This window comes from Epinephelus fuscoguttatus, linkage group LG21 (assembly GCF_011397635.1).
Source record: "Epinephelus fuscoguttatus linkage group LG21, E.fuscoguttatus.final_Chr_v1".
In the NCBI taxonomy this organism is placed as follows: domain Eukaryota; kingdom Metazoa; phylum Chordata; class Actinopteri; order Perciformes; family Serranidae; genus Epinephelus; species Epinephelus fuscoguttatus.
The window spans coordinates 37,213,720-37,239,324 of record NC_064772.1 but is presented as its reverse complement, the minus strand read 5'-3'; the positions used below and the strand labels follow the sequence as shown (position 1 = coordinate 37,239,324).

The following is a 25,605-nucleotide window of genomic DNA, read 5'->3' as shown; positions in this document are numbered from 1 at the left end:
TCGAATATTTATTCTTTATGCAGCAGAGAGCTTAAGTTTCTGTAAATACTTATCATCATGTTGTACGCTCATAATGACGTCATTGCACTATTAGGTGTGGTGTGCAAATGTGCAGTGGCCCCCGAGGAACAAATGAACACCTTTCACCTCTGCTCATAAAAAAAGAGCATATCTCAAAAACTAAGTAATGTGTAGAATTCAAATAACTTTTCCAGTGTTGATAAATATTGTATTTATGTTTTGTACATTCAAAATCTTTTGGTTGGATATTGTTTGTGTTTTCATGTTGAGGAATCACATGAAAAAAACGTTCGATTTGTATCTATTTAATATACATTTTCAAGACTTTTGTAAATTTTTATGATTAATTGACTTACATAATCTTTTAGCTCAGGTTGTACAGATTTTAGGGATATGAAGCATTTGAAGATAGTCCAAGAAATGACATCACAATAAGCAAAAATACCACTGTAGGCACTGGTAGACCATTTCTATTGCAGAGTTCAAAGGGTTAACACAACGTGTCCACTATATGTGTTTTGTTATTAGTTGATTGAAAGGATGTATTCTGTCATATCAAGGTACACTGTTGTGCATACTATATTGGCTCCTATGTTAATGATATGAAGAAATCAATCTGATCTTCCATAATAATCCCGCTGACATGACAGAGTTAACTTTGAGAAAATAAAATGGGGATAAATTGATTTTTTCTATTGTGATTTTTCTGTAGTCTGAGTGTGCCTCAGCTAAAACGCTATGGGCGAGGTGGTCCGAGCAGAGAGAAATGTATGTACACACAAACTGTTAACACTGTGGAAGCTGTTTGCCTCCATGAATTGCAAATATCACTATATTATTTTCTTTATTTGTTTCGACACGCCCATCCACCACAGTGACCACCACGCCCATAGCTTTTCTGTTTTTGCAAGCTGAAGAATAATCCGGCATTGACGTAATTCCTAGAAACACTGGGATGTTAAAAATATAGCACGATACTTTTTACATACCATTTTTGAAATTTCACAGCAGCGAGTTATTATGTATGTTTCAATGGAAAGCAGGACAAACACATGCACAAGCAATCCACTTCAGTACCCTCCAGTTCACACACTAACAGGATGAGTGACATTCCAACATTGCAGGAGATTTCGAGGAAGTTTCATCATGTTGCCAGAAAACCATGAAGTGGTTGGTGTTGTAGTGGGATACGTATTTCTAGGTTTGACTCCTCTGCCTTGTGTTTTCAAAGTGAAGGTCGTCTCTGGGTGCACTGAGGGAACTGAGAAACACTGCTTTCATGTGTTTTACACACACTTTATTTACCTCTGTTACACAGTCTTTGCTTTGCCTTTATGAATGCTTAAGAACAGAAAATAACAAATGAGACTATCTCCAAGTCAAGAAGTATTAAAGAAACAAACACCCGGCGAACACATCATGGCCTTGGTCAAAAACGGTCACAGTCAGATGCCAAAAAATGACAATGCAATTATGAGGTGGGCTGCCAGTCGTATCCACGTCCAGTAATGGTCCAATCACATCCTGGTATTGCTATGAAAAAAGACAAGGTTGGTATCTTTGTTTTTTTTTTATGCCTCCCTGCTGGCAATAGCCACAGACATACGTCCAGTCCTCATCAATGTGATATCACTTTTAGGGAATTTCTTCAGTTTTGGCACAAAGATCCACTTGGACTCAACAATGAACTGATTAGATTTTGTGGTTGAAGGTCAAAGGGCAAGGTGACTGAGACCTTGCATCCGTCTCATTTTCATTATCGCAACACCACACAAACACCCTCAGGGAATTTTTAAATTTGACACAAACGCCCACTTGGACTGAATTGATCAGAATTTCACTAATTAAAATGGGATGAGTTAACACCATGTAGGTATAGGTGTTTCTGCAAAATGTAATAGTTCATATATAAAACTATGATTTTGTCCTATTTTTAGGCCAACAAAAGTAACTGAATACACTTATATATAATGTAAGAATATTTTTTGATAATTATCAACAAAGATTTAAAGGGGTCCAGAACTTAACCTGAACCTTAGTATTTCTAAAACCCTTGTTATGGCCCTGACCACATTCCTGTTCATACTTTTGCAACTCATCATAGGAGCGACAAAACAAATCACCAATGATGTCAGTTGTTTGAGGCACACAGATCATTAGTAGGTGAGCAAACATGTAAAATGGGGCACTTGAAGTGGGATGGTAAAAAAAATGGCAAATGGACTTGCATTAGCATAACACCTGTCTAGTCTTCCGACCACTCAAAGCACTTCTAAACTACATGTCACATTTATCCATTCACACCCACATTATTACACTGGTGGCCAAGGCTACCATTCACAGTGCCACCTGCTACTCAGTTAGCCATTCACACACACTTACAATTTGGGGTTCAGTATCTTGTCCAAGGACAGTTTGACATGCAGACAGAAGGAGCTGGGGATCAAACCTCCAATCTTCAGATTAGTGGATGACCTGCTCTACTTCCTGAGCCACAGCCATCCAGAAATGACTAATAAGCAGTGGAACAAAACCTGCACAAAAAAAACAACACGCACGGTCCTCTCCGCTCCTCTCACCCACACTTGAGCATCCGTCCAGGGAGGGCTGCGGAGGTCAGGCAAAGCGGGCCGACACTCAGCACATTTACATGCACAGCTTAATCGAGCTATGGTCAAAATTCGATTTTGGCGTCTAATCGGACTTCTGTCCTTGTCCCAGTTTACATGCAACTGAGAAAATCGAATTACTGACGGGAAGGTGTCCTCCTCCTCAACACTAGGTGGCGATATGCGTTGTTTCAGCAGGTTAATACGGCCCCCTTTCCGGTTGACCTATTACGTCACTTAATAATAAACAACTGGAGTCAGGCGGCAGACCGGCAGCAAGATGGCTAATCGTACAGCTTTGTTCATCTCGTACGTAATGTACGTGTTACTGATTGTGCAGATAAGGTGCACGCTATCCCTCGTGGTCATGGTGATTTTGAGAGGCAGACAAGAACGCCGTATGCTGTTGGAGGGCTACAACAATAGCATGTCTTATCTGTTCCGGGGTCATACGCCAGCGCGGGGAGTGTGGAGCATGCGCACATGCATTGTCTAGTTTAACTCCGATTAAGGCGTATACGTGCCGGAGAAAATCGAATTCCAGTCACATTATCTGGGTGTCTTAATCGGAGTTGGAGAACTCCGATATTAGTCGGAGCAACATGTTTACATGCACTTCAGTTGTCCAGTTATAGTCGGATAAAGGCAAAAATTTGTTTTTTTCAAGTGTCATGTAAACGTAGTGAGTGTGTATCCCAGAACGGGTGCTCAAGTGTGGGTGAGAGGAGCGGTAAGGACTGGCAATGGTAATGTATAGTTACCTGGGCTTCATCAATCAAATTACGCGTTACTGCCCAACACTGATTATAACTATTTAATAAGAAAGTAGTATTTGGGTATAGCAAAAAAAATAACAATAATCTTCAGGCTGCAGCCTCCGCTCGGAAAATTAAATGGTCCTAAAACTGTGGTCCTGAAACTGCAGCAAAGTTTTCTAAAACGCAAAGGACAGACTTTTCCGTTTTTAGAGAAAGCGTTGTCATTTCACATTTTATAAGGCTTCATAACATCAACATGCAAATTAGGTGTCATGATGACTGCACCATCTATTGGTAAAGATGGCCAAATGAAGCCTCAAGAAGCATTTTCTTTATTTTCTGAGCCCACTAGATGGCGCTCATGGCTTAAAGAGAGAGGCTCAAAGAATGGCAATTCAGTGTGCTTTCAACCTTTTGTTGAACAAAAAGCGCCATCTAGTGGGCTCATGAAATAAAGAAAATGCTTCATGAGGCTTCACTTGGCCATCACTATCTATTGGCAACAGGAAGTATGTCTTGTCTGACATTTAACTTTTGATTTACATGAAAGTCATGACTTATAATAACTGTGTTCTCCTGTGCCACATAGTGGACACAAGAAGTGGTACAAAATGTGGAATAGGTCATTTGTTCTAGAAGTATAACCATCTCACTCCTGCAGGCTGCGTCTGACTTTCACAGAAATTAAAAGTGTCCTGTCAGCACCCCCGATGGGCGCAAAGGTGCGAGGGCCCGGTCATCACTGATTGCAGCTTTGTCTTGTTTTATTTGTTTTACGTTTAATAGCCTACACTGCTGATTTGACAAAGGTGATTTTAAAACTTTTTCTGTGAGGTTAAAAAGTGGCAGTTATATACATTTTGAGAATTTGTTCATGTTTGGTTTCCTCTGAATAATGACATGTACGCTGTTCCTCTTGATAAAAAGCAAAGATTGCTCATTGTGTCCAAATACAAGCCAAAATATATCTCAATTGTCACCACACTTTGTTGTATAGAGGGTATAATCTCAGCTTGTTCAGTGTCCACAGTCATTCTCTAATTAAAATGTTTAACTGTGAATGCTGTAACACCATCAGCCATAACGATAGCTGATGCTTTGTTAGTGTGGCTGTATTCCTTTGATCTTTGCTAACAGTGATGTTGTTAACGGTACGTCATTAAAAAGAAAAAGTAGCTTATTGTTACTATCAGCAGCAGCACTTTAGTCCTGGAACAGCAGTTAGTATTGTAAAGGATGGCTCTCATTTGGACTGCAGACAGTTATTAAGTCATAGCTTATGGAACACAATATGGCCTGCATATTCAATATCTTCATTAAACAATTACTGTGCCTTTGTTAAATTGGTTGGCCAGCTAATCTTGTTAAGCCATTTGCCTGAGGCCTAATTCCATGGAAGGTGATACAGTGAGCGACACGACTATTTTGAGGCGTCTCTCTTGCTTTCATATCAGGACCCTGGTATTGTGTTTGTAATAGGAAGGCGGCGTTATTAAGATGTAATGTGGGAGTTGAGGAGATATTATATATAATGACTATCTATTCTTATCGTCTATTAGAGGACTCTTGAGATTTATAGGCTGTGTGAGTTCAGTCATGCTGGCAGACTTTCAGCCAAGTATCCTCCACAGCAGAGAAGCAGAATATACCATCCATCCATCCATCCATCCATCTATCCATTCAGCCCATCAGACACCCATCCTGCAAGTCAGCCATCCATCCATCCATCCATCCATCCATCCATCCATCCATCCATCTATCCTGCCAGCCATCCATCCATCCATCCATCTATCCTGCCAGCCATCCATCCATCCATCCATCCTGCCAGCCATCCATCCATCCTGCCAGCCATCCATCCATCCATCCATCCATCCATCCATCCATCCATCCATCTATCCATTCAGCCCATCAGACACCCATTCTGCCAGCCATCCATCCATCCATCCATCCATCCATCTATCCATTCAGCCCATCAGACACCCATTCTGCAAGTCAGCCATCCATCCATCCTGCCAGCCATTCATCCATCCATCCATCCATCCATCCTGCCAGCCATTCATCCATCCATCCATCCATCCATCTATCCTGCCAGCCATCCATCCATCCATTCAGCCCGTCAGCCTCCCATCCATCCATCCATCCTGCCAGCCCGTCAGCCTCCCATCCATCCATCCATCCATTCAGCCCGTCAGCCTCCCATCCATCCATCCATTCAGCCCATCAGACACCCATCCTGCCAGCCATTCATCTATCCATTCAGCCCGTCAGCCTCCCATCCATCCATCCATCCATCCTGTCTGCCTGCGTGCCTGCCAGCCATCCTGCCAGCTGGCTAGATTTGCAGACTCATCCATTGGACAGACTCCTCTCTGAGACTCGTCTGATCATTTCTGACTCATCACCTTTCTTGTCAAGGTGACACATTGTTCAGGCTTTCTAAATAAATACAGGGTGTGGTGAGGAGTCATACAGAGTATGGTGAACATATCGAAGCACCAAGGGCCGTGATCAGTGGAGCCTGTATCAGTGTCAGAGAGAATGTATCAGCTGTGATATCATTTCCATGCAACATGAAGAGTCTTTGCTTATTGCTCTCTGTACTAGAGGTAAGACCTGGCACCTGACATGGCTTACAATGGTTACAGTTAAGGATAAAAAATAATATGTGGGTCATAACTGTTAAGCAGCAACATTTCTGTTCCCATTTATTTCTTCCTCATATATTCTTGTCAAAATGTGTCAGATATTTATAAATGGCTTAAATTATACATTAAGGTCTTTTTAATCACATGACCACTAAATAACACACATTAAAAATGACTTCATAAAATATTCAAAATATTATTCTGTTTTATAAGCCTTTTATCTCCCACTTCATCTTTTCTTGCATTCAAAAGACTACAATTCCACTGTAATACGTTACATACGTTTTTAAAGTGGGAGTAAATTAAGTAAGGTTAGCAGCAACTTCCGTTTTTTTTCATTTTATTTTAATTTAATTTTTATGTTCCATGATGTTAATCTGTCACACTCTTGATGTTGGTTCAAAGTTGGTTCAATCAAAAAAAAAAAAAAAAGGTAAAAATGTTTTTGATAAAGTTATATAAATTCTGTTTACGTGTAAAGTAGCTACCTAAATCCAGATCACTCACAGGGCTATGGCTAATTTAGCTCAAACTGTTCCACTGTGTCAGGTCTAAAACCATTAAACCAGTCCACCCATAGAGAAAATGATTTGATCGCCAGAGCCAATATGTTTTCCTGACAGTTAAACATGTTACTGTTCTTATATGAATGTATTACAGAGTGTTACCATGTTGTGTCTGAGTGGTTTGGGCTTACAGGGTGTCTGTTTGGTCAGTAGTTTGTCCTGTAAAACAACAGTAGCCTCCAGCTTTTTTCAAGATCTGAAAATGTAATATCTGAGACGAGCTGAAATTTAGTTTCAGTGCATGCATGTAACGAATAAATCTGCAGGTGTGGATGTGTGTTACAGTGGGACAGTGGGACAGAGAGCAGCACTGCAGCCTTACAGCAGGAGCTGAATTTCATTGCCTTTGAATTTCACCTGCACGCTCACTTTGGCACAGTGTCTTCTGGATTGAGAGACTTAATGCAGCTGCTGTTGTCATTACCGGTCATGTCAATCTGTTTGTCCATTATAAACGGTGAAGTTACTGCATCAACAAAAGTGCGTCCCTGGGTGGGCTCGAACCACCAACCTTTCGGTTAACAGCCGAACGCGCTAACCGATTGCGCCACAGAGACAGCTGTGTCTCCCAATCACAGAAAACCGGACTGTATCTTTAGGTCCGAACAACCTGCATTTGATTCCGATTGAAGTTGTCAGGTTGGAGATATAACCCTTTTTACTTAACACCTTTTTTCTGCTTGTTGGAGAGCTGGAAGCTTCCATAGGCAGACATGTTGAAGGTGACAGGACACTGTTTTTAAACTCTCTACTTCAGCTGAACTGACTTTGAATCCAGGTGTTTTCTGTAGGACACAACACACCTGATGATTTCTCACCATCATTTTCCTGCTGGTTTCATAACTGATCACAATAACCTGCTTTTTCATTCACAGAACTTCACTGAGTGGGCCTCAACCACCAGCCTTTGTACAGACGGACACACCGACCGCTTGCTCCACGGAGTACTAATGTGTCGTTCGCGAACGAGCCGGCTCTAAGAACCAACTCCCATCGGGGAGAACCGAATCTTCAGCGGCTCCTGCTCAGCTCTGCTGAAAATCCATACAGGCGGGGGCGGGACTTCATTTTGATAGGCACATCATACGGCCAATCACATGCGAGCATAGACTAGGATCATACCATTATGTGAAAGAAGGAAGGGGGGCAGACGCTCCAAAGACAGCGAGACAGGGCAGCTGGATTTAAATGCAGAAGCAGCATCTGATTTGTTTGCTGTGTTCAGCTGTTCATTTAAAGGTTTCATTAAAATGTGAAACAACAGTAACTGTGTAGTTTTTTGTACCGAAAAGAATGGAAAAAAATAATTATAATAATTAGCCTATAAAACACTGAATAAAAAATTGCTTACCAACACACAAACCATTCACAGCTGCTAAATTAGGCTAAAATAGAAGGCTCTGAGTGATACTCAATTTAGAGCTATTTGGGAGCCATGAGAGCCGGCTCCTTTAATGGAGCCAAGCCAAAAGAGCCGAATCTTTGAAAAGAGCTGTAGCCCACATCCCTACACAGAGACCGCTCTTGCCTGGTGTTGAGGGGGAGGAGCCTCGATCTGCAGGCCACACCCACTCGCACTTGCAGTTCACTTCGAAATGTCAGGCTGTAGACCTTCATGTTTATCAATTTACTCTCCTGCTTTTTTCAACAGAGGACGCTGAGCTGATGCAGACATCATTCATACTGTTTGGGATTAATTTCAGGATTTCCTAAATTGTTTTACCAAGCAATCGAATTAAAAGCCGCTGGTTCATGATTAGCACAGGGTTGGGCACCACAGGAGAGCTCAACATTTTGAGAAATATTATTGTTTGCTGTCAAAGCCACAGTCAGATGAGAAGATTAATATCAGGTTCATCTCTGAAACACAGCCTCCATCAGAAGAGAAAAAGAAATATTTCAACAGCTCCATCCATCAAACAGTCACCTGGTTTGTTCATCGCTGTGCAAACCTGCCGACCACACTATGAGACGCTGCTTTCAATCTCTGCACACAGTGGTTGTAGGTCAATAGAAAGCTCGGCCGCGACAGGAACATGTAATGATTCTCGCTGCCTCCAGTCTTTTTGCTGAGCATGTCTCAGTCCAGAGATTTGAACCCACAACACCCGTAGTCATGAGTTTACTCCCCACTGATCACTCTTAGCCCCTTCACTGCTATGCACACACACCGTTCAGTATTTGTGTCTCAGCACTAGCTGCCTGATGAGAGACAAATACACACACACACACACACACACACACACTCATACACAGGCCAGACAAATGATTACAGCGTACAGTCCGTAGCTGGGTGAGGATAAATATTCATGTACCAGCACGCCTACGTACTGTATCACTTTGTCATGCTAAGTCTTTGTCCATGCCCACGTTCACATGCGGCACGGCTCATTCTGTATGCGTTCAGCAAACACAATTACATTACATAAACTCCAGTCAGTCAGCAGCCAGAGGCAGTGTGTCCTCAGGGGGACGCAAACAGTCCTCAAACAAACAGTCCACATGGTCATAAAAGACACCTAGTCGGACAAGTTTTACTTTCTGACTGGTCCTTATTTTACAGGTAGATTATCTTGTTGATGCTGCCTGCATGGCCCAGGCGTGTCCATTCACTGCAGCTCCCCTTCCAGTAGACAACTCCAGTGCTGGTCTGCAGGACTGTGAGGGAACTGCTGCAGACATACAGAGGACACTAAGACAAAGACATGTTGAATCTGCTGTCTGTCCTTCGATTCTGAGGACAGAAACATGAACTGTAAAGTGATTAAAGTGATGATTAATATTGGGTTGGGAGACAGTTACTGCTCGGAGCGAAGGAGTTCAAGTATCTTGGGGTATTTAAAATGGAGCGTGAGATGGACAGGAGGTTTGGCGTGGCATCTGCAGTGATCGGTAGTGATGGCCAAATGAAGCCTCATGAAGCACTTACTTAATTTTCTGAGCCCACTAGATGGCGCTCATGGTTTAAAGAGAGAGGCTCAAAGAATGGCAATTCAGTGAGGTTTTAACCTTTTTTTTTTCAACAAAAAGCGCCATCTAGTGGGCTCAGAAAATTAAGTAAGTGCTTCATGAGGCTTCATTTGGCCATCACTAGTGATCGGGGCTCTGCGCTGGACGGCTGTGGTGAAGAGGGAGCTGAGCCGGGTGCCGGAGCTTTTGATTAACCAGATTATAATGATATATAACAATGTTGATTTTTTTGGCATATATTGAGAAATAGGTGCACATAATGTCCTGCAGTGTGGTCTAAAGAGTTAAAAAGACATTCTCTCCATTTCATCTTGATATTTATCTCCGCTCTCTGCTGCTAAAAGTCGCAGATTGATAAGTTTGATTTTATAAGTTGTATGCAGTTGATACTGGCATACACAAGCATACATATTCCCTTTTACAGGAAGAAATCATGATTTTATTTTGATATAAGAACATGAAGAAATCAATGTTTTTTGGGGTTGTCCATCCGACCATCTGTCCCTCTGTCCATTCATCTGTCCATCCCATTCTTGTGAACAAGATACCTTAAGAATGACTTGACAAATTTCCTTCAATTTTGGCACAAACATCCACTTAGACTCAACAATGAACTGATTACATTTATGTCGTCAAAGGCCACTGTGACCTTGTCTGTCTCATACTTGTGAACATGATATCTCAAGATCACCTTGAGGGAATTTCTTCAAATTTGGCACAAATGTCCATTTAGACTTTGTGTTGAACTAATTAGAATTTGGTGGTTGAAAGTCAAGGTCATTGTGACCATGCATGCAACTCCTTGTCCTGAACGCAATATCTCAAGAAAGCCTTAAGGGACATTCCCTTTGCCAGGTTTGGCACAAATGTCCAGTTGGACTCAAAAATGAACCCATTAGAATTTGGAGGTCAAAGGTCAAGGTCACTGTGACGTAACAAGACATGTTTTTTTAGCCATAATTCAAGAATTCATACACTAGTTATGATTAAATTTCACAAGAAGGTCTAACAGGATAAAATGATGAAGTGATGGCATTTTATATCCAAAAGGTCAAAGGTCAACTTCACCGTGACATCATCATGTTCTGCAAAAACACTTTTCTGACCATTATTCAGCGTCATATCTCGGGAACAGAAGGGGAGACATTTGGTCAGATACTGAATTGGTGACTCTAATCTTGAAACTTGAGTGCTGCATGGAGCCAAGTCCTGACCTCTTAGTTCCTCTGAACAACGTCTTTTAACTGTCCCACAATCGAGGCTGGTGGGTAAGGGGAGATTGTGTCTTTGCGGTAGCTGCTCCGAAGCTCTGGACCAGTGTTCCACTCTCAATCACCCTTTGATAGCTTTTAATAAACAGCCGTTATTTTTTGAAATGTAGTTTTGTTTGCGAATCATATGTTAGTATATTGGGTTTATATATCTTTATGTACTTCCTTATACGTACACAAAAGTCACCGTATGGAGCTGTAAATGCACAGTTTTTGTAAGTGATCTTTAGCTTTCAAATAGTGATGTGATACATAGGGAACAAACATTTTTTTAAATGTACAAATTAGACAGTTAAATGATAAAGGATACGACAGTGAAACTCAACGGCCCCACGAGTCCCCAGTTTGAGAAGCATTTAATAGTGGCTACAGTTAGCAGACAGAGAACACCTCACATCAGAATGCTGTGCCCCCCCCGCTGCATTCACTGTCCAGTCACATAACATACAGTCACCAAAGAAGAACAGAGGTGTTTCCTCTGCTTTGCAGCTTTGCCATCTCCCCACGCTTGGTTCAAAGGTACAGCATTCTCCCTCTGAGCTCCAGCTTCATTGTTTACCAGAAGCTGAACCCCCCTAATAAGCTTTGACACCGTGCAGGCCGCCAGCCTCTGCTGCCGCACAAGCAACGCGGCAAAAAACAGCAAGCTCAGACTGGTGTGTAATGACTGAAAGAAAAGGAAGAAAAGTCTTTGTGTGTGTCAGCATCTCCAGGAAATCGGTTTTCTAATCTGTCTGCCGTTAAGACTACTGTCCTACGCCCACTATGACACACACACACACACACACACACACACACACACACACAACAATGCACATGAACTCACACTGATGCTGATTTCTTCTGGGTTTGGCTCTGTGATAGGCCCATTCATCATGGAAGTAGTTGTGCAGTACAGTGCATCGTGTACACACCGTCTCACACGACACTGCCCTGCTACTTCAGCAGCTGGAGGGTTTTCCTACTTGAGAATTCTGCCTGTATTTATATTCCGACCACACAATAATCTAGTCAGAAAATAAGTCTATCTAAGTGTTTCAACAGTGCAGTGATTTGTGGCAGAGGTAGTGTTTGCTGTGCTGCGTTTTGTCCCACAAATGGCGGCCTGACATCAGAGCCAGTCGTCAGACACACATGCCTTGCAGTGTTTGTTGGAGATCAGTATGCATAATCACTGTTGTCCTGTCCTTTGCCCTTGCAGAAAGAGGGAGCCCATCATCACTGGCTGAAATGCCAAGTCACTGAGTCACCGCAGCTTCCTGTGGTACCTGTAAACAGAGAGAGTCAAGGAGACGCAGACATAAAAAGAGAGGGAGAATGTGACCGTCAGTCCTCTGTCTGACTTTAAACTGACTTTTCGAGTCATAAGCTGGATTTGTGACACATTTTAATGAAAATATTAGTCTCTGGGATTTTAAGGACATCGTGTCTACCTGGGGGAGAATTATTGAGATGTTACAATTGCTGTGAATATCTCATTAAACTCCATGTAGTGCCATTATGATTGTCTACCAACCAAGTGGCTGTGCACACATATCTAAATGTTATAAATTCTCATATTGCTATTTATTTGCCTCAACTGCACAGAGATCAGGGACTTCATTTAAAACAGGCTTATTAAAGACATTTATTTTTAATTTCCCTGTTGATCAAGTAGAGCAGCACAAGGTGCATTGGTTAGCATTGTCACCTCAAATCAAGAGTTTGCATGTTCTCTCTGTGTCAGTGTGGGTTTACTTCAGGTTAATTGGTGATAGTCTGGTGACCTGTCCAGGGTGTACCCGCCTCTCACCCACTGTCAGCTGGGATGGGTCCCACCGCCCCCAACGACAGCTAAGATAAGCACTTATGGAAAATGATTGAATGTTTCACAAGTGGAGTTTATTCATATTTTATTCTAATCTCAGGCCTTGAAATATATTTTTTCCATGTCACAAATATATTGCCCATACAGACCACTCTCTGCTGGGCCACAGTGTGTGGGTAAGTGAGGTGTGTGTCATTGTATTCGCAGATTGTGACCATTTAGTTGGATTTTGCGACCATGGAGCACCACTGCGACTTGGAAATATCATCGACATATGAACTGGAGAGCTGCGAGTTTGTTTTCAGCTTACAACGAGTAAATTCTCACATTTTGCTGCCTGTCATTTAAATTTAACTTTTAACAAGTTTAACAATAGTGTGAGCAGGTGAGGCCTGTGTTTTTGTATCTGCAGGGCTCCAAACCATGATCATTTAGTTGCATTTTGTGACTATGGAGCAACAATGCAACCTGTAAATAAAATTCTAATATAAACTGGAGAGCTGTTAGTTTGTTTCCATCTCACAGATCAAATCTTTGCTAATTGCTACTGCTGACTGGAGGCTTCAAGTTCGCATTATAAACAAGAATTTCTGCCCGAGATGAGCCCAGTGTTTCACAATAAAAGCACCAGTGGTCCCGCTTTGATTTATTTCAATATAAAAATACTTTATTCAACTTTATTATAACAGTACTTTAACTTTATTATGACACTACTTTATCTGTATGTTTTGAAAAAGTAGTTTTGATAGTAGTTTATTAGTAGTTACACTATTTTAGAGGACATTTCAAAATATAGTGATGCAGCCTAAAAATAGTGATATATATATTTATAGGCCCTATCGCCAGCCCTAGTAAGAACTTGTGAACCCCGTCTCCCTCCAGTCCTCCATTTATTAGTTAACATTACCAAGATGAGCTTTCTATATGTCCCCAAATGAACCTGCTTGATAGCAGCAGCTGCTCTGAGGGACTGAACTTTGGAGGCCAGACGGCCCATAGGAGGGAAGGGACCATTGAATCACTTTCACAGTAAATTACTCGGACATTTTTTACAGTAAACTGTTGTGAAATGACAGCTGGATACTGTGATCTCACAATAGCTATACCTGCATATTACTGTGATTGACCAGTATGCTCCTGCAAAATTACTATATTTAACTGTAACCTCACAGTTAAAGCCCACTGCATTACTGTGATAAAACAGTATTGTCCTGTTAATTACTGTATTTCACCGTAATCTCACAGTTAAACTGCTTCTGTAAAATTACTATATTTACCTGCATGAATTTCACATCTCTGCTTTTTGCAGATGATGTGGTTCTGTTGGTGTCCTCACACCTTGACCTCCAGCATGCACTGGGGCAGTTTGCAACCGAATGTGAAGCGGTCGGTAGTGATGGCCAAATGAAGCCCGTGAAGCATTTTCTTTATTTACTGAGCTCACTAGATGGCGCTCATGGTTTAAAGAGAGAGGCTCAAAGAATGGCAATTCAGTGTGCTTTCAGCCTTTTATTGAACAAAAAGTGCCATCTAGTGGGCTCAGAAAATAAAGAAAATGCTTCATGAGGCTTCATTTGGCCATCACTAGCGGTCGGGATGAGCGTCAGCACCTTGAAGTCTGATGCCATACTGCCCTACAAAGGCAAAAGACCTTAACTCACCAGAGTGTGAAACTGAGAAAAATGAGTTTAAAGTTATTTTGTTGTCCTGCCTAATGAGTTGTAGGTAGAACATTGGACATTTGGCATTTTGTTGTTTATAAATGAAGTTATTTATCCACCAAAATTTTTTAAGCTTAAACTTGACCTTTGACCCTTATTTGCAAGTTACTGTATTCTGCCTTTGAATTGTCTGCAGAACAATAATGGATCATACAAAGGCAAAAGACCTTAACTTCTATTTTATTGCCCATTTGGATTTTTATCACTTTGTATAATATTTTCCTGTGATAACAATGATAACCTTAAACTAAAATTTAGTGATTTATGTCTAATTAGGCTTAATATTACATAAACAGAATATTAAAAATAAAAAATAATGAGCATTTGAAGGTTGCAACAGTACATTACTGGATCATTTTAAAACATCATCATTGTACTAATTTGAAATAAAATAACACTTTACCTCCCCACTATTTCTTACATTTGAAAGTTACAGCTGATTTGGCTATGCCAGTAATATGTAGCAATGCCCTTTGTTAAATACACTTGTTAAGTACACTTTATTGAAGCATTGAAGGTGTGTGTCAGAAGTGCTTCAATCACATATACATAGGCATAACACCGTAACTCCAGCGCGGTAAACAGTAACTTCACTTTGGTGCTTGGCAAAACAAAGGCAGAGTACCGTAACTTAATTCGCTTAATGAGTTTCCTCTGTCGTGTGTCTGGGCTCAGCCTTAGAGATAGGGGGAGGAGCTCGAACATCCAGAGGGAGCTTGGAGTAGAGCTGCTGCTTCTTCCTGTTGAAAGGGGTCAGTTGAGGTGGCTCGGGCATCTGATCAGGATCCTCCTGGGCTCCTCCCGCTGGTAGGAGGCCCCGGGGCAGACCCAGAACACATTGGAGGGATTACATATCTAATCTGGCCTGAGAACGCCTTGGGGTCCTCCAGGAGGAGCTGGAAAGGTTCGTTGGAGAGAGGGACGTCTGGGGTGGTTTGCTCGGCCTGCTGCCCCCCGCGACTCGGCTTCAGAATAAGCAGTTGACAATGGATGGATGACTTTCACACTGAAATTCTGAATTTGATTAAATATCACAGTAAAAGTCTGTGAGGTCATAAAAATGTAATTTATTGTAAAATATTACAGTTACATGCTGTAACTTCCTGGAAATAATTTGCAGTGCACATCTCAGTGATTACTCTGGAATAAATCATAAATATTCTTTCTTTTCTTAATTATGTTGAGAATATCATACAGCCACTGTTATTGCTCCGCATGCTTTTGTCTTTATTGTAGTTTATCTTTTGCTCTTCAGTAAATCAGAGGATTGTTTGAGTTATTGTACTTCTAGAACGGTCCCACTGATTGTTAATGTCAGCCTCTTGGTTATTCAAGAGCGCAGCTCAAAGCTTGGCTAATAAGGATGAAAGAGAAATGTGATTTGCCAGTAAAAGGGGAAATCTTTATGGAGCCACTGGGCCATAGTGCGGACGTCAAACCTTTCATTAGTGTCTTCATTTGGGGACTGGTGACAACAGTGGCACGACCTTTGCTAGCTGAACATTGGGCACTTAAGACTGGGGGATGGTGGGTGGCGGGGGCCTTGGATGACTCCTGGCTGCTGCTGCTGTTGGAAATAGCTTTTGCAATCTCATAATAATAGCCATCTTTGGTGCAATTAAATCATCCATTTTTCCCCTTATGGCCTTCACCTCCTGTCACATACATGCCTTGGTTCCACTATCCGCCATAGATTGGGGAGGGAACGGAGAAAAAAGCTGGAGAAGGAGCGCACGGAGGCAGGAGGGGGGATGATGGGAGACAGAGAGAGAGGTCAACAGAGACAGGGAGAGAGGGGGAAAGAGACAGAGAGGACGAGGCAGGCCTTTTGTGTGTGTGCAGATTAATTAGAATCCTTCTGGACTGCCATTAGAGCTCATTAAAAGGAGCCACAGCCATACAGGCATCAAACAAAGAGCTGGGACTGAACCCCGATCCAACCCCCACCACTGTCTGCTCTACTCACAATAACTGTGTGTGTGTGTTTGTGTGTTTGTATGCGCGTGTGTATATATGTATGTGTTGCAGTATGTATAAATGCATGTGTGCATGGATGCATATGTTTGTGTGGGGTTAGACTAAATGCTACCTCTCCTAAACAACCTCAAAGTGTGTGCATGTGTGTGTGTGTGTGTGTGTGTGTGTGTGTGTGTGTGTGTGTGTGTGTGTGTGTGACTGCTAGGTTTGGTATGTAGATGAAGCATTATGTTAATGATATTTTCCCCTCTTTTTGGCTGAGTCTCCACAGGCCCTGTTAGCATAAATGATGCTCCCCCAGCTAGCCAGCGGAGGCTCGCACATCGCCACTAAAGGGATGAATTAGTCCTCCGAATCCCAGATCAGATCCTTGTTCATTTTCAATAAGGATTGGACCAGGGTTCCACATGCATTATGATGAGAGTGTTTATGGGTGCTTATTAGTGGGTGCCCGTGGTGGCACCGAATGATAATGTACTGGAGTTATTAAAGCGACGTACAGAACAGGCCTACGGCTTTGACAATTAGGATAACAACCTGCAAAGCTTTGGGTTTAGAAAATCACTGGTTTTACAAGATCACTGCTTGAATGTGTGTGTGTGTGTGTGTATAAAAGGGTGAAGCTTTGCAGTGTCAACACTGTATCTGAAGTGTTTAAATCTTGCTATTTTCATACTTTAAAAAACAAACAAAAAACAGTACTCTCCAGTTTCTCCAGAACGCATTTTGATTGAGTAAAAAAAAAAAGAGAGTAGAAAATAGCAATGACTCACTGATATAATGACACCAGTAGCAGTAGGTAGGTTATGGTAAATGTAATGTTTAATGGGATGATGTAATATTTGGAGAATACCTGTTAATGCATGAAGTCAATGTACTGGAGCAGTTTTCACACCAGTTCTCACTCTGAAGTCGTCAGGTTAAAGTGTGAAGAAGCAGCGGGTCTGTGGGGCAGCTGAGTGAAGTGGAGCCTGAGGAGGAAGCACCGGTTAGCCCCGGTTTCACTACAGGCAGATTCACTCGCTACAGGGGCGAGGAAATAAAACCTGAACAGCCAATCAGAGTGATCTCTCTCACTGACAAGCTCTGCCGCAGATTCAACATGCTCAATCGGCCGAAAAGTCGCCAACAGGGGTCTGACTAGTGCCAACGGTGTGGGACACACCGCAAAAACTAGGGCGACAGATGCTCACTGACGGCCCGACATATCAGCACCTTTAAGGTGATGTTAAGATCTGGTCTTTCACCTACAGTGTCTACAGCCACAGATACAGCGTGACAGTGGCATCGTCATGTTTATTACTGTGTCAGTACTGGTGTGCTGATGCCAGCCAGTGATACAAGTCCCACCTTGCTGTTGAAACTATGGTCTGTTTACACGTCATAACACACTTTGCACAAGACACACACATCCTGACTGTTTCAATATGCCACCCTGAATCAGGAGAGCTCTGTCTTTGTCCTAAACATTACACGTCTGGGAGGGAAACACGTAGAAGTGAGTTTAATTCCATCTTTGAAATCTGTATGAAACGGTGAAATTGCTTCAGATATCATCCAGTGTAAGGTCTGCATTAGTGGTTGTCTGCTCTATGACCTTAAGTTTGAACACCCCATCAGAGACGTATCCAAAATGACTTTCTCTCATCGTAGAAATGTGGCAAAGTTGAGACCATTTCTCACTCTGGCGCACACTAGAAATGTAATGCACGCTTTTATCACCAGCAGGCCACATTACTCTTCTTTCAGGTCTCCCAGCAAATACTGTTAGCTCTACAAGAAAGTGCATAACACCTTGTTAATTTCTTCGATCAGGAGAAACTGATTCTGAGAGGAAAGAATATTTATTTACATGGGTGAATAAGTGTGAGAAATGTGAAAAGTCTTTGGTGATTAGACCCCATCATGATGTCATATTTCAGGAGGGTGGTGAGGACGTAGATTAGGGAACCCCTCCATGGAGTCTAGACGCTGGGAGGTGGTAACAGTGGAGATGAGATAGAGAAGAACGTCAGGACGTGGATGTGAAGAGGAGTGGGCTTTTTATGAGCTGGTCCTGGAGGAGAGCGCATCTTGCATCTTCCTGGTGGTTCGTTGGTAAGTGATAAAATAGACCTTTACTAAAAGCATGTAGTGTGTGTGTGTGTGTGTGTGTGTGTGTGTACGAAAGAGTTGGTGCCAGCTTACCTCACTAAGTAGCATATTGTAGCAAGCTTGCCAGTTAGCAGGGGTTTATGCAGGGCCATTGCCTCTGATTATCTTTAACATCTTGCTGAGTGCACTGCACTGGGTTGTGCCAGCAGAGCACACACACACACACACACACACACACACACACACACACACACACACACATGCACTGACAAGTGACAGTGGAGCCGGTGGACTTCTTATTACTCTCTTGGCCGAGCTCATTCGAACTGGACTTTTAATCCATCAACAATGATGATCCCGGACCTGTGAGAGAGAGGATGTGTGTGTGTGTGTGTGTGTGTGTGTGTGTGTGTGTGTGTGTGTGTGTGTGTGTGTGTGCATAGATCTGCAGCTTGTAGAGCGGCCCCAGCAGCTCCCTCTCACTTCAGCTCTGTCTGTGTGTTTGGTGCCTCCAGAGGGCCAGTATTTCAGGGTCATCAAGTTTCTATTTCCTTTCTACATCATTTATCTCAGGCTTTGGGGCTAATTGTTTTCCCAGCACCAGCATGGCCAGGGACCTTCTTCTGAAAGGCCACTAAATGCAAGGTGCTGTTAACGTCAGCTCTAAAATTATCAGGAAAACACAAAGATCCCACGTAGAGCTTAAAAAAAATCCTCAAAAAGCATATACAAATATTGTGACCACACACATGTCGTCTATGACCACTTTAAAACAGTGTTGAAATGTCTTTGTGGTGTTGTCGGCCATCTGTCGGCTGTTTACCAGAATTTTGTATGTCTTACTTTTGTCATTAAAATAAAAAAATAAAATAATAGAATAAAAAAAATGAAAATAAAACTTACACATAAGCTTCTCTGGTGGCATTTCTTTTTCTTTATCTAAGCTACTTGGTTTTTGGAATAGTTCCTGCACCACTTTACGATAATATAAACTTGAACACCGTTTTGTAGAGACGAGGGTTGGATATATCTGATCCTAAATACAATGTAGCATCTTAAGTGTTAACATCTGTACGACAATATTTAATGTCTGTTTCAGTTTGAGCGGCTAAAGGAGGGTAGTCACACTCAACTTTATTTGTACTTGTATTTGCGCGAACACAATATGACGTTGCACATGGTCAGTAAGACGGCATCAATGCAGACTCGTTGTTGGAGGATTTTAAACCCCACATGACTCCCTAACATGTAATTTATAGTTCTGCATTGAATCGACGCGTAGGCTACGGCGTAGACTCCATGTCGATTTGGAGCCTATGCCGTAACCTAACGTGCACATCCCCAGAATTGTAACAACACGTCGCAGTGACGCAGACCTCCTGTCTGTCTCTGTAAGCTGACACCATTTCCCTCAGTGGAAACGAAGCTTGTATTTACTGTATTTCACAGATAAGAAACAATAAATTGTGAAGACAGTAAAGCCTCCACTAAAATAGCATTTTAAGTCTTTTGTGTGATTTATCCTTCAGGGATTTATACTTCGTGATTTATCCTGGCTTCATGGAGAGGGAAAGATCGCCGGCCGCTAGGCTAATCAATACAATGTAAAATGCCATAGGCTGGCGCTAATAACGTTAGCATGTTGTATTTGCTTGGAAAACGTGTTTAGTATAAGACAGTTGTTTTGTCAGTGAATGTCGTGAGTTGTGATGGAGCTGAATTTTATAACATTACCTTTGTTACATGTTGCTGTTGTCCCTGGTTTTATATGAGAAGAGGGAAAGATCGCTAGACGCTAGGCTAATTTATACAATGTAAAATGCCATAGGCTTGTGCTAATAACGTTAGCATGTTGTATTTGTGGGGAAAATGTGTCCAGATAAAGACAAGTGTTTGTCTGTGAATGCTGTGAGTTACAGTGAAGCTGATTTGTGTACTTGTTTTTCAAATTGTGTCTATTAAACCACATTTAATATGTGTTTGTGTGTTTTGAATCAACTAAACTTAACAGCACTTCACAGAAACCTCTGCCGCTGACTAGTGTTTTGGAGGTGTAACTGCAGAGTGACACAGAGTAAAAATGGCATAGGCCATGTGCATAAGGTCTGCTCACAACCATAAACCCTCCTTTAAGGATGGCACTCAGTGTGGCGGACCCTTCACATGAAGGCGCAAACATAGTGGGAGTGGGCAGGGAGAGGGTGTAGGGTTTGGTTTTGGAAAGGCCCTTTATTTAGGGTTGAGAACTGAGACACGGTTCCAAATTAGAACCAAGTACATAAGGCCAAGTACTGGGTTCCCTTGGAAAAAATAAAATAAATAAAAAATCAGTTCAGCCTATCTGTTCCTACACATGGCATAAAAATGAATAGGTGCAAACAAAGGCCACATACATGTGCAAGGCCGTGGCTCCTCTAGCTACCTTCCAGGACCTTTTTCCATCTGCCAGGAGTCAGGACCTGTTATGTCATGCATCAACACGACACAAAACGCTTTGTAAACTTTGTAAAATTAAAAAACAACAAGGCATCGTGCAATGCATGCAGGAAGTTCATTAGCTGCAAGCTAGGTTGCACGTCAAATCTGACAAAACATTGAAGGCAGCACGGCATCAGTGTGAACGAGGGTACCGGGTTTGATGTGTTGTGGTCTGCGAGCCCGAGTGTGTCGGCCTCAGTCAGCGCCAGCACATTGCAAGCACCTGCAGGCCTCAACCCGTGACGCACCATTGACTTTGGCTTCAAAGGGAAGGATGACCAATGTGCACTGCGACTGAATGCGCTTTAGTTCCAGCATTTGGGGTGTGGGTTTGCTTTTGTAAGGTTGCCTGTCTACCACAAGGCGTCACTGCTGCTGCCCCAGTATTAGTACAGCTGTTGTGTGTTGGTCAGGGCGCACTTTGACATTAAAGTTTTTCAGTGTACACCTGTGTGTGGATCATACGGTTATATTTACTTCGTGTATGTTGAGTTAACACTTTAAAGAATAAAGATATTTTGTTGATAAGTATGTTGCTGAATATATCAACTCCAAACTAACTATTCAGCATGACTTTATGCTTCGACATGTATTTCTATTTTGTGCGTATGTTTAGCAGGAGATCTGTTTGTTGCAGTTTCGGCTCCCCTCGCCAAAGCTTTCATTGCTCTTAAATGTCTTTCAGTCTGATAACCTCTCAGACTTCACATCCTGCACTCTCAAATCCTCAACTGTAGCTAATTCTCTAAGCACCGACAGCACAAACATCAGCATGAGCTACAGGTGTGGCCTTAACCAGCACGATGGCAGTGCAGCAGCTACATGGCTGAAGAGGTATATAGGTGCTGACTTCCTGTGTGAAAGCCAGCAGTGTTTGACACAGAGATCAAGGTGTCCTCTGTGCTGCTGGGCTGCATGAATACATGCATGACTTAGTGGCCATTATGCCAGAGCAGGTCCCATAGCTTCACACTGATCCCACAGTGTGTAGATATAAGTGTGTGTCCACCACTCTGTGTGTGTGTGTGTGTGTGTTTGTGTGTGTATGATCCAGCTGCTGTGTCGAGGAAAACGGCGTGTCTCTTACCGCAAGGAACCCGAGCACAGCTGATACGCAGCAACCTGGCTGTTCACATTATGAAAATGTTATGGATGATATGGGAATGGCTTTGTTGTTGCAGGCTTTATGGTGATGCTGTGTTATGCATGAGAACTGCACGCCTGTATAATATATAAAGGCTGCTGTCCAGCGTCAGGTCATGGAGGGGGCAGGTTAGTGGAGATGCTGGCTCAGGTCAGGAACTTCCTGCCTGGAACTGCAGCAGCAGGAAGAGGATCTCCAGTAACAGCAGCTGCAGGTAGAAAATGATGACACAGTTATCTGCAAGCGTCTCAAAAACTGTCAACAGTTGATCACAAGCTTGTGGATTATCTAAAAAATAATAATGTTACGCTCCAGATTTGACATGATTGATAGCAAGTTGCATCATCTCTGAACTTGGATGCTAACAGTTCAATGACAAGTAAGTTTCTCTCAACTCCAGTGTACTATTTGTGATGTTTTATTAAGTTTTGACCAGGGGGACAAAAACACAACGTCATTCCTGTTTCCAGTGGGGTTGGGGGGTGCCTATAGCACTATTCGGACTGGATTAGTTTTACATGGGCACGTGGGGTAATGTCACTTTACCACTGGACGTCAGTAATATTAATGGCCAATTCACATGGGATAAGAACTATCAGTAAAACTACCACAAGTGGGAGGGGTAAATCCATTCACGCACCACCGTCCCCTCCTGCCGTCATGTGCGTATGACGTTGCTTCCTGTGCGTACCACACTCAAACCACTGTACCTGAGGTTTCACACGGACTTGTCCGACGTGCAAAACTGAGTGCTTCTTCATGAGCTTCCATGCTTTAAAATCCGCGAAAAAACACTTGTAATGACAAAATATCTACACACATTAGGGCTGTCAAAAGCACCATGAAATTGAGTTCAAATATTTTCGAATTAATTTAGTAGAGTTCGAATAATATTCGAATTTATTATTATTATTTTTTTTTTAACCAAAAAAACACAAAAAATAAGATGCTTATTGCTGACGCAATATGAACGTGACACTCGGATGAAAACACCCGTTCTGACCTCACTGAAGTGCCAGGTATGATCAACTTCTGCCTCGCTATCTGAGCAATGTTTGGATACTTCAGTGCGTAGTTTTCCACCACAGCAGTGGATCCTGGTCGGCTCGTAGTGGTGTCTCATTCTGGTAACGTTTCATCTCTTCTTCAAAAAGGGTAGGCAGGGAGGCAGCAGGTGCAACACTCTCCCTGAATGTCTCCCCGAACAGGTCACACATCGCGGACAGCGCAGCGGGCTCCTCCGTCGGCGCCTCTCCCTCCCTCTGCGTCCCGAAAGGGATTCGGCGTGATATACATTATTGATAGTATTCATTAATTATTAATGATATTCGGATTATCAAATTTAGGTTCGAACTTATAAAAAAATATATATATATTCAAATATATTTCGAACTTTGAATTTTTTTTGACAGCCCTAACACACATATTTGCTGCTGGTCTATTCGCAGGGGATTAGTATTACCTGAGGTAATTGTCCTGGACGCTTTTACAGAAGGTAAAAGTCGCGGTAATGATTACTGACACGGCACATTCGGACGGGACTAAAATCTCTGGTAATTATTACTTTACCCCACGTACCTGTGTAAAACTAATCCTGTCTGAATAGGGCTCAAGTCACCTTTTAGTGCACTGGACTATCAACTGACTTCAATGTGATCCCACCCATAATGCCGTCTTTACAGTTTGAGGACAAGCTGAAGTTTCTTGGTTTGCTTTGCACACTCAGCTCTGCAGATGTAACCCTGGCCTGTTTAGGATGACGCTGTGTTACCATTACAGGATAGCCTGAGTCATTTATTGCACAGTATGTCTTTACTATTGATCTGTGAAGGGACGACTGGCTGCAGCTGCAGGGCTAATAATAGGTCCATAAATCCGTGTAGCGAGTGGTGAGCCAATTTGACGTAAAAGAAGAAAAAAGAACTTACCTTAAACGCCCTTCCTCAGGGGTCAAGGAGAGTCTACAGGCACAGCAGCAGCTCTGTGAGGCTGTACTCAGGCACAATGATGCTTTTAGCTAAATGACAATGTCGTTGGCTTTGCAAATATTTGGCCATAAACATCAAGTGCTGGACAAGATAAAGTTTTTACCTGCTGATGGCATCATGGCAGGTCATTTCATAGTTGTTGAGAAAGTCACAAACCTACAACAAATTACATCTGCTGATGGCACTAGTGGAAAAGTCAGATGACTATTGAAGTCAGTAGAATCCATCCTCTGTTTGTACAAATTGTGTTGGCAGTACATCCAAAAATTGTTGAGACTGTCAGATGGACAGTGACATCTCTAAGTCATGCCTTAGCATGGCTAAAAACCAAGGAAACCATTTTGTTCATGAGTTAATGTCCACTCTTTGCTCAAGTGAAAACACTAAGAGTTAAAAAACAGCTCATCAGACGGCTCTCATTCCAAACCTGTCAGATGCAGTGGGGAACAACCAGATTTGTCAAACACTGGCGCGATGGCATGTCAGTGGATGTTGCAGCACTATGCCAGAGGTTTGTAATGCCACTGGCAACAAGGGATGAGTGAGTACACCATTATCTGTATCTGTGCCTGTATCTGTTCAGCCAACTACATTATCTGTATTTGTACTCAGAATGGGTGAAGTTTGAAACAGAAGTGGGTGGGGCTGAAGTTGGAAATGGATGACACCTATGCTGTGTCTCAAATCACATATTTCTGTTAGTACACTTCAATGTAGTATACTATGGTGTAGTGTGTGAATTTCGACAGGGTAGTGCTGTCTCAAACACGGCCGTTGTGCACTCACCGGAAATGACAACCGCAAATTAGCTAGTTAGCAAACTAGCATTAGCATTTGCGGTACCAAAAAATTACAGACTGCAAAATGGACCCAACAAACACACTGCTGGCTTATGCCTGACAACAATATAGTGGTGTTTAGCACAAAAAACACATGTATTTGTACAATGCAGCGACGTTCATGGTCGCACAGTCCTCGGCCGCCATTTCCAGTTTGAAAAGTGGTCCCTCCCCTTCTGCTACGTAGCCAAGATGGCGACCATTGAGGGCGAGAAGTGTCCATAGTTCCACACTCAACTTCTTGACCGTTTTGAGTGCACCGTCTGGGTACTCATAGTGCACTGCATTTTTCCATACTTCTCAGTGTTAATGCACTTATTCACTCAAAATATAAGTGTAAGTACAGAAGTACGCGATTTTAGACACAGCACTAGTCAAGAGTTTTGTTCTGCCTGACATTTACATGGGTTAGTCAGACGTTCCTGTATTTATAATTTATTGGAAAAGTATTTACAGACAGTTGAGCTTCAGATTATTTTGATCGCAAAAGTAAGAGACTGAACACAGGAACATAAATTATTTTTCTTTGCCAGGAGTACGAATATTGACGCATTTTTCTCAGATTACTCAGACGATCTGCACCAGATACTCGTTTCATCTGAGTACTTGGCTCTGCCCCACTGGCAACCGCTGTATTACAAATTACAGTTCTGTGTTGTAAAGATAACAAGCGCAAATTGACATGCTATACCAGAAAGTCAACATCAGATGCAGGAG

The 25,605-nt window shown here is 42.3% G+C and overlaps 1 protein-coding gene and 1 non-coding gene across 2 annotated transcripts in view; one reads left to right on the top strand and one right to left on the bottom strand.

Moving 5' to 3' along the window:
- The window catches only part of LOC125881988 (uncharacterized), a 199,308-nt gene that overhangs the window by 109,018 nt on the left and 64,685 nt on the right, over positions 1-25,605 (top strand). The window lies entirely within an intron of this gene.
- Positions 7,083-7,156, bottom strand: trnan-guu (transfer RNA asparagine (anticodon GUU)). Its single transcript has one exon. It is a non-coding gene; the product is annotated as a tRNA-Asn (tRNA).